The sequence below is a fragment of the Aythya ferina genome (assembly GCF_964211825.1).
Source record: "Aythya ferina genome assembly, chromosome: W".
NCBI lineage: Eukaryota > Metazoa > Chordata > Aves > Anseriformes > Anatidae > Aythya > Aythya ferina.
The window spans coordinates 8,227,179-8,237,269 of NC_140313.1; the positions used below are offsets into that span (position 1 = coordinate 8,227,179).

General features: G+C 50.8%; 1 long non-coding RNA gene across 1 annotated transcript; it reads left to right on the plus strand.

The window, feature by feature from the left end:
* The first annotated feature begins 3,714 nt into the window (after nucleotides 1-3,714).
* On the plus strand, nucleotides 3,715-6,960 carry LOC311426435. The gene is made up of 2 exons (XR_014686751.1): nucleotides 3,715-3,989; nucleotides 5,805-6,960. It is a non-coding gene; the product is annotated as an uncharacterized lncRNA (long non-coding RNA).
* Nucleotides 6,961-10,091: the final 3,131 nt, after the last annotated feature.

The window sequence follows — 10,091 nt, forward strand, 5'->3', positions numbered from 1 at the left end:
AAAGTGATAATGAGGCAAATATTAACTGTTTTACATCAGAAGAGTCACTGGGAGGTGCAAGCAATGTGTGATGTTGTTCTAAGAAAGCATGTCTGCGTAGGAATATATACTTTAGGGAAGCACGCATGCAGAGGATGTACTATGTGTCAAAAGGTAAATAAAAAGGTCTTCTGTAACCTATCTTGAGGGGGACGGGAGCCAGGGCTTTGACCTTTCCAAAATATACAGGTAGACTTTACTGAGTTACTTGTTTGTCCTAATTGACCACGTGACTGAATGGGTGTAAAGCTTTACTGCAAGGATTAAAGCAGGCCTTAGAGATTGAGTGGGATTTTCACAGCCCCTGGCACCCTTCCTCTTCTGGAAAGGTAGAGCGAATGAATGGTGAAATTAAGAAACAACTAACAAAACTTATGCTGGAAACTAAGGCTTCTTGGGTAAAATGCTTACCCCTTGCACTGTTAAACATATGGACGCAGTCCAGAACTGATGTAGGAATTTCTCCTTTTGAAATGCTATATGGTATGCCCTATGACTTGGAATTGCCACTTGATCACCCTCAATTCTAATTAAGACTTGGAAAGAGACTTTTTTTAACACCACGATGGGGAAGGCCCCTATGTTGTTTTGCTTACTACAGAAACAGCCGTCCGGACTGCGGAGAAAGGATGGACACGTGCCAGCCGTGTTAAAGGACCCATCTGTGACAAGAAGTGGGAGATCGCTCCAGGAAACAAAGACCTGAAGCTCACATTGCGACGAACTCGATAGGTACCGTGGGTTAAGGTAGAGGCTCTCCCCTGAAGAACACTACTGCTGCCGAGAAGAACTAAAACCTCGTAGTTGGCTGCAACCCAACTGACGAGTGAGGCAGAGGAGTGAATAAGTGGGGAAAGACATGGGCCTCAGCCATTCCTATCGGTATTTGGGGGTTCTCGCAGTGATTTCATCCTGCGTAGCGACTCAACACCACCCCCACCAACCTTTTAAATGGACTTTAAGTCGATTCGAAGATCAACAGGTTATTGCAACCCAGATAACATCGGGGGGGGGGCCAAGCTTTACTTCTACACTGTGTCAGCTGATCTCGAGGCCCCGATGCTGGGAATATATGGGATTTTATTTCTGCCCAAGTTCTAACCTGGGAAGGGGGTACTGTAAATGCCTGAACGTGTATTATTGTGCATACCGGGGGTGTGAAACCATTGCTACAGACTGGACACTCGGGGCTGGTCGGGATAAATTCTTACAAGTGGGATATGGGCTGCAAGCTTGTAACCGACAATTGGATCCCCGTTGCAGGTGGTGAGGGCATGGTATAGGGTATACAGGAACCTTCCACGGAAATAAAGAAATTTGCAAGGTTCTATATATAAATCTAACAAACTCGGACGATACTAGCTGGGTACTAGGAAAAATGTCAGATTTTACGAACACGGAACAGATAGGGGAGGACTCATACTAATAAAGAAGGGAAAACCCGAGACTTCCAAGGTAGTCGGGCCTAATAAAGAGTTACTAGGGGAAGGTTTGGTTGTCCAGACTGTAAATATACCTGGGACTGCCCAACCTACTACAGTGTTTTCTAGTAAGTCGACAGAGTTATCCTTTCCCACACTGCTTCCAAACATTGTGAAGAAAAAAAAAAGAAAGGGGTCGTACCCGAGAGTAGTATGTGGAAAGTTATAAATGCTAGTTTCCAGGTACTAAATCAAACTAATCCTGAGATAACTGAAGGGTGCTGGCTATGTGTAAGTGTTAAGCCCCCATATTATGAAGCTATAGGAGATATGGGGAGGTCTGAATATTCAAATGAGTTAAATCCTTCCAAATGCAGTTGGGGTCAGGAAATCGGGATAACTGACTCAAGTTACGGGAAAAGGTAGATGTATCGGCACAGTTCCAAGAGATAAAAATGATCTGTGCCATGTCACTGAAAAAATGGACCAAACACACAAATGGTTAATTCCTGCAAATAACATTAGGTGGGTATGTTCATCGTTAGGAGTCACTCCTTGCATATCTTTAAAATTGTTTAGCACATCTCATGATTTTTGTGTACAGGTGGTCATTATACCAAGGATTCTATACCACACTGAAGAGTATATGTATACCCATCACACAGTGGCTGAATACCATCTGGTAAAGAGGGAGCCTATTACGGCCGTCACCTTAGCCACTTTAATGGCTCTGGGGGCTGCAGGTGCAGGAACTGGAATTGCTTCCCTGATAAAACAAAGCCAGGAATTTACTTCTCTACGCATTGCCGTAGATGAGGATCTGGCCCGTATAGAGCAGTCAATAACAGCTCTGGAAAAATCGGTTAGGTCATTATCCGAAGTGGTACTCCAAAACCGTAGAGGGTTGGATTTGATTTTCTTACAACAAGGAGGACTGTGTGCAGCCCTACGTGAAGAATGTTGTGTATATGCAGATCATACTGGGGTGGTAAGAGATACAATGACTAAATTGCGAGAAGGATTAGAAAAACGCAAAAGGGAAAATGAGGCTCGTCAGAATTGGTATGAATCCTGGTTTAATTACTCACCTTGGCTTACTACCCTGCTATCAACCATAGCGGGGCTCTTGTTGTTACTTACATTAGCACTGACTTTTGGACCATGTATATTCAATCGAGCAATCACAGTTGTGAAAAGCCGATTAGAGGCAGCTCATCTTATGCTCGTGCGTGCTAAGTATGAATCTCTTGAGCAGGAGAAGGACGACGCAGAAACTTTGATGCTCAGCAAGCAAATATTGCAAAAATTCAATGAACAAAATATGTTAGAAAAAGAAACTTTGTGCATCACTTGTTTCATACACGTTATTATTAGTAATACTATTATCATAATGATTGTCGTTATTGTTATTATTACTATTTATCTGTCTTTATCTCAACTCACGGGCTTCGCTTTCCCGTTTCCCCGTTTCTCTCCCCATCCCAGAGAGGGAGGGGAGAGGGTGAGCGAACGGCTGTGTGGTGTACTGGGGCGATATGTGGAGGATTTTAATAATTCCATGTTTTACCAGCCCAATACACTCGGTTATACAAGGAATGCAAATACCTGCGGTACCTGTTGTGGGAATAGAAACGTTGTTTTTGCAGAGTTCCGCTGTTTAGAGGGAAGGAACTGTGGTACTGAGATATGCTTGCAGTGATAAGAAAGCTTAGCAGGCGACCTCGTAAAATGCAGACAACCAGACTCCTTAGGACAATTAGGTGAAAATGGCGGTGTCAAGTCAGATAAGTGAAGAAACATTACCACATCAGATAGATTGTGAACCTGGATTACCCCCTCAGTGGGGAAACGGGGGAGGGTCCTGTCATCAAAAAGCACATAAACTGTGTTTTGGAACTAGTAGGCGCGCTCTCCTGCTTGTGGGGCGCCCGCCATTGCAATCAATCGCGAGTAAATTACTACTTCACTGAGATCCTCGCCTGAGCCTAAGCTATCGGCTACGGAGTGTTTCTCGCCCTCCCTTCCAACCCAAGCCACGCTATGATTCTATGAGCGGAGCGCCTGTTCTGTGGAGCTCGTTTCCCAGCCGTGCAGGGCCCAGATTCCCTCCGCGGAGCCGCCCAGCCCGTTTTCGGGCGCCCACTTCCTCCCTCCCGGTCGGCTCCCTCCGCGCCCCGAGGGCACGCGACCTCCCTGAGCGCCGATAAGCACCGGGTCGACGGGAGCGGAGCCGCCGAGAGGGCGGGGACAAGGGAAGAGGGCAGGCGAGGCAGCCAATCGAGGCGCGGGGGCGGTCGGCGGCGATCTGTCGGCCCAATGAGCGCCGCGGAGGGCCGGGCCGAGTGCGGGAAGCGAGGGGGCGTTGTACCGAGCGGGCGCCGTCATGGCCGACGGGATTGTTAGGGCGCAGGCCGCCTGGCCCGGTGGCGGCGCTGCCGCTGCTTTCGGAGCTTTCGGAGAGGTCGCCTGCAAGGGCAAGGAGGTCCCCGCCAACGTTCTCCGTGAGGATGAGCGGTCGTGGACGAGGAGGTAGCCGCGGCGTTGTTGTGCGAGTCTTTCCTTCCTTTCCTTTCCCTCGGCCGCTCGCAGGCCCCCTGAAACGAGGGCCCGTCGCGGGTCCCGGGAGTGCGGCAGGGCGTGTGGTGGCCTTGCTGCGGGAGGGAGGGACGGACGGACGGACGGTCGGTCGGGGTCTCTCCGGCTCGTGGCGCTCTCTACTGCAGCGCCTCTAAAACGCCGCGCTTCTTCGGTGCCTGCCCCCGGGGTGCCACGGCGCGTACTGGGTCGCCGGCGCAGTCGGTCTCCTTGGGGGTTCGGACTGTATGCATATAGGCAGTGAGCATCGCAGTAGTGACCGCAATCAGTCGTTTCTGCGTAGCAGAAATGCAGGTCTTGATGCGCCTCGTGATAGCGTTCTAGAGACGCCCCGGCTCGGCTGTGCTAGGCTTTGGTTATGGCACCACCCCCACCGCGCACACGAGCGCGCGCTCTCTCCAAAGTGGCTTGTGAAAGGGAAGAATTGCAGCTTTTCCTAGCTTTCTTAAACACCTAGAAACCAGTCAATCCCGCAGGCTGCGAGAGCTTCCCAGCTCTCATTTCCGTGCTGGAGGTGGACCGTGATAAGAGCACGCTGGCAAGGTTCACTGATGCTGGTGCGCCGCAACGTGCTAGGAACTAAGTGAGCAGCTGCTGAGAGTTATGAAAAAATTGCAGATGTTATCTGCAAGGTGTTAACTCTAAGTTAGTGTCCAGCATAACCGTTGTTGCTGTTTTTAAGTTTGAAATGCTAAAGATAGGACAGTTAGGGATTTCCTCTGCTTCTGACGGCAGGGTTTATCTGCAGCGTGGAAAACAGGCCCTTAGTGAAAGGGGCTGCGTTGCCCGCTCTGCGTGCTGACTCGTAGAATGGTTTGGCTTGGAAGGCACCCTTAAAGATCATCTAGCCCAACCCGCCTGCCGCGGTCAGGGACGTGTTTCACTAGATCGGGTTGCTCAAAGCGTTGACGCGTTGCTTGGAACAGCGCTTTCTTAATAGGTCTCGGTAATGTTGCAGCTGCCGCCCGTTTGGAGTATTGGAAGCGTTCAACTGCTCTCCGGAAACCGTGCTTGCGGTAGCGCCCCGCCTTTACGAAAGGGCGCGTTTCCTGTCTCCTTCGTGGTGAAGGCTGCGCGAGGAGTGTGCGTGTGTGTGTGTGTGCGCACGCGCGTCTGTTTTGACTTGGCCGTACTGGCTGCAGCAACGTATGTAACCTGAACGCTGTGCTTGATTGGAGAACCAGGCCGTTAACTTGAGTCTGATGAGTGACTTGAGAGCAGACAACCTACTCTGACTGCTCTTAGTGCGACGCGTTTCCTGGAGGACGAATTAGTTGCAGTTTCTCGCTTGGTCTTAATGGTTTTCTACAGGTCGGTGGTATTCGTGTTTCGAAGGTGATGCCTTGGCCTCGGTCTGGAGGTGTCTGACGTCGGTCCGGCCGCAACGGGCTAATTTGGAACGTTCCTTCCCCTGAGTACGTGGCGTTCTCGAGGACGGAGAGTTAATACGGCCTCAGCCGGATTACTCCAGGTTCTTTGAAGATGCCTTCCTGCCTCTGGCCGAGGCAATATTTGGACATAACCGAAGGACAGTTAGCCATTGTTTGCCGCTTGTGTGTCTTGTGCGTAGAAGGTAGAGAACTTTGCCTATTCAAAGCTCGCTTAAGAAGAATCGCTGTTTTGTCGTGCGCGTTTGGGGCGCCTGATAATCTGCTTCGGTAGGACGAGTTCAGTGGGGCATAGTGATTTGCTTAAGCTGTTGCCTTTCTCTGAAGCCGACTATGTTTTAACTGTTTACTCTTCCTCCAGTGCCTTGCGTTCCGTGATAGTTCGCCTCAGGCTCCAGTGTTTTTTCCTAGTCCTTCCTGAGAAGGCAGTTGTCCGGTTATGTGAAGCAGACGATTCTGGTGGACCCGTGAGTACTGTGGGAGCTTTCTGTTTGCTAGGCTGGCTGTACCTGTAACAGGTTTGTAACTTCCTAGACTCTTTCCCGTCCCCTCTTTTCCTCTGGCTGTTGCAGAGGGGCGCACAGTAGGCTATTTGGGGTTGTCCGATGCTGTAGTCTTTCGCCTCTAGCTTGTAATGGAGTTGAGCTTTTTGACTGAGAGCAGTGATATAAAGCGATGCTCGTCTCCAGCTACGCGCTTGCAGTGCAAAAAGCAGCGTTGTTCCGGCGTGCGGTCTGATGCCCGTTTTCACGGTTTCCGGACAGCGGGGGTGGTGCCTTGACTATGCAGAAGAGGGCTTGGGGTTTGGGCAGGTCAGAGGCGAGGAAAGGGAAAGCTGGTTGAGCGGCGCTTGGGTGTTTGTTTCGCTGTTAGCTATGCAAGTCAAGTTCCAAGGCTCTGTGAGCCCACGCAAGAGAAAAGGCACCGTGAAGCTTTTATTTTCCGCCAGAGTGGCTTACGTTGCCCGAAGCTATGACGGGGGCTTTAAGCCCCAAGACAAATTCAGCTTCTGTGACTGTTTTGTAGTCTGTTACTGTCTAGAGGGTAATTCAAAGAGCGGCGGTTGAATTGTGAAGGATTAGCTAACCGTGTTCTGTGGGTGGTTCTCCGCTCGCGTTCATTCTGTGCGTCGTGGCACAGCACGTTAGGTGACGTTATTTCCTTTTTCCAGCTTCTTGGGCGTTTCGTGGTTGTTGGCAAGAAGTGTGCTGTTAACCTGGACCTGACCAATGGATTCCGGATGGCTGTGAATGCCCACCCTCGGGCCCTTCAGACTATCGTGTACATCTACGTATTCTGGGTGGCGGTCAGTTGGGCCGGCCTCGCGGCTAAGGTTTTTGCACCGCAGGCGTCACTGCACGCGTACGGGTCGCCGCCGAATAGGTTTCATATGTTGCCCATCAGTCTAGCCCCTGTTGAGGTTTGATTTATTATTTTTTTTGGACGGCTGTCTGTGGAGGGTAATAAAGAGCTTTTGAGCAGCATTTGCACAATAAAGATGGAGCATGGGGATATCACCTCTGTCTTGCGTGTCTTACCGATGGAAATAGTTCCGCAAGTTAAAACGGCGTCTCCCTGGAGCGCACGTGCGCAGAATGTTTTGGTCCGTTGACAGTGTCGTGTAGGTGGTGGTTTGCCCATTCATTTGGAACGCGAAGCTAGAAGCGCTCGGCGGTCCTGTGGGTCTCCGTCTTCCTAAGACGATCTAGGATGTGCTGTGTGTTTGAGGCCTTGCTATCTTCCCCCTGCTCCCGAATAAAAGCGTGCCCTTTTATTGCGAAATAGCCGCGTTGAGGACTGGCAGATGTAGAACCAGAGAAGAATAAGGTTGGAAGAAAGCTTCCAGGCATTGTCTGTTGTCTGCCCCTGCCCCGAGGAGGAGGCAGAATAAACTCTACCGGGTGTAATTTCTGACAGGTGCTTGTCAGCCTGTTCTTGACTACCCTAGGAGTTTTGCTACCGCTTTCTTTTCGGTCCTCCTCGTGGGTTTCGCAACTTTGAGAAGGAATTCCTCCCACAGGATGTAGAAGGCTCTGGGATGCTTGAGTCGGCTTCTGATAAGTTCGAGACTCAGCTGCCGTTCTCTTTATTTTTTTTGTGTTTATTTTTAGTGTCTTTTTTTTTTTTCCCCTAAACGAAGTCCGTTGTTCAGTAACTAGAAGAAGGATTAGCTAAAGGCACCATAAGGCTTTTAAATGCGATCACCTCTCGTGCTTTGTTAGACCTCTGGCTTCGCTCTGCTCCTTGTTTAATCGCGATTACATTCAAGGCTTACTGGAGCGTGGGAACGTTAAAATGCTATTAAATACTCTTAGTGTTTGAAACTTGCTAAATGAAATGATTTTTGTGACTCCGTTCCTCATAAAGAAACTTGATTCGTTAGCCAACCACTAGAACAGGCTGCCCAGAGCTGCATCCAGCCTGGCCTTGAACGCCCCCAGGGATGGGGCATCCACGACCTCCCTGGGCAACCCGTTCCAGTGCCTCACCACCCTCTGAGTGAAAAACTTTCTCCTAATATCTAACCTAAATCTCCCCTGTCTTAGTTTAAAACCATTCCCCCTTGTCCTATATGATCCTTCCTTGATAATAATGATTATTATTATTAATTAAACAATTTAACTAAAGGGGAAAAGAAAGGGGGAAAGGGAAAAAAGGAAAAAACCAAAACAAATAAAGGCTACGTGGAAGTAGTGCAGAGGAAAGAAATTAGTCTCTACTTCCCACAAATGAGCGATGCTTGACCACGTCCTCGAAGCAGGGCCTCAACGTGCGTAGCCGGTGTTTGGGAGGAAGACCGACGTTTTCACAACGAGAGCCCAGCCTTCCCCTCTTCTTCCTGTTTCCACCTTTTATTGCTGAGTGTGACATCATACGGTATGGAATATCCCTTTGGTTGGTTGAAGTCAGCTGCCCTGGTGATGTTTGTCTTCTCGCTTTTTTGCCCACCCCCTAGGAGGGTTAGAGAGAGTCCTGATGCTGTGCCAGCGCTGCTCGGCAGTAGACGCAACACTGGTGTGATACCACTGCTGTTCTAGCTACAAGTGCAGAGCACAGCACTGTATGGGCTGCTGCCGGGAAAGTTAACGTCCCAGCCAGACCCAGTACAGGCCGTTGCCCCTTGTCCTATCCCCACTAACCACTGCACAGAGGGTGGCGAAATCCCACTGTCTCCCACACAGAAGATATTTGTAAACATTGATAAGATCCCCTCTCAGTCTTCTCTTCTCCAGGCTGAACAGACCCAGGTCTCTCAGTCTTTGCTCATAGGGAAGATGCTCCAGGCCCCGTATCATCTTTGTTGCCCTCCGCTGGACTCTTTCCAGGAGATCCTTGTCTTTTTTTGTACCGGGGAGCCCAGAAGTGGACACAGTACTCCAGGTGAGGCCTGCCCAGGGCAGAGTAGAGGGGGGGGATCACCTCCCTTGACCTGCTGGCCACGCTTCTTTTAATGCACGCCAGGATCCCATTGGCCTTCTTGGCCACCAGGGCGCACTGCTGGCTCGTGGTCAACCTGTCGTCCACCAGGACCCGCAGGTCCTTCTCCGCAGAGCTCCTCTCCAGCAGGTCATCCCCCAGCCTGTACTGATACATGCGGTTGTTCCTTCCCAGGTGCAGGACTCTACACTTGCTCTTGTTAAACTTCATTTGGTTTCTTCCCGCCCAGGTCTCGCTGAATGGCAGCACAGCCTTCTGGCGTGTCGGCCACTCCTCCCAGCTTTGTATCATCGGCGTACTTGCGGAGGGTGGACACTATTCCCTCATCAAGGTCGTCGATGAAGATGTTGAACAAGACCGGACCCAGCACCGACCCCTGGGGAACACCGCTAGTCACAGATCTCCAGCCGGACTCTGCGCCACCGATCGCCACCCTCTGAGCTCGGCCAGTCAGCCAGTTCTCAACCCACCTTACCGTCCACTTGTCTATCCCACGCCTTCTCAGCTTTGCTAGCAGGATGTCGTGGGAGACAGTGTCAAAAGCCTTGCTAAAGTCAAGGTAGATGACGTCCACTGCTCTCCCTCCATCAACCCAGCTGGTGATGCCATCATAGAAGGCTACAAGGTTGGTCGAGCACGATTTCCCCTTGGTGAATCCATGCTGACTACTCCTCATAACTTTCTTCTCTTCCAGTGGCTTGGAGATGGCATCCGGAACAAGCTGTTCCAACAGCTTTCCAGGGACAGAGGTGAGACTGACCTTTCCAAGAGCTCCACATCCTTCTTGTGCTGGGGGCCCCAGGCCTGCACGCAGTATTCCGGGTGGGGTCTCCCAAGAGCAGGGTAGAGGGGGAGAATCTCCTCCCTCTCCCTGCTGGTCACCCCTTTTTTAATGCAGCCCAGGACTTAGTTGGCCTTCCGGGCTGCAAGCGTGCGCTGCTGGCTCACGTCCAGCTTCTCGTCCATCAGGACCCCCAAGTCCTTCTCCGCGGGGCTGCTCTGAAGTTCTTCTTCTCCCAGCCTATAGAGATACCTAGGATTGCCCCAGCCCAAGGTCAACGCCTTGCACTTATGGCATCCCTTCCCTCTATTGTATCGACTGCACCGCTCAGCTTGGTGTCATCTGCAAACTTGCGCGATTCCGTCGTCTATGCCATTGCTAAGGGTGTTGAAGAGCACCGGTCCCGAGCCCGACCCCTGAGGGACGCCA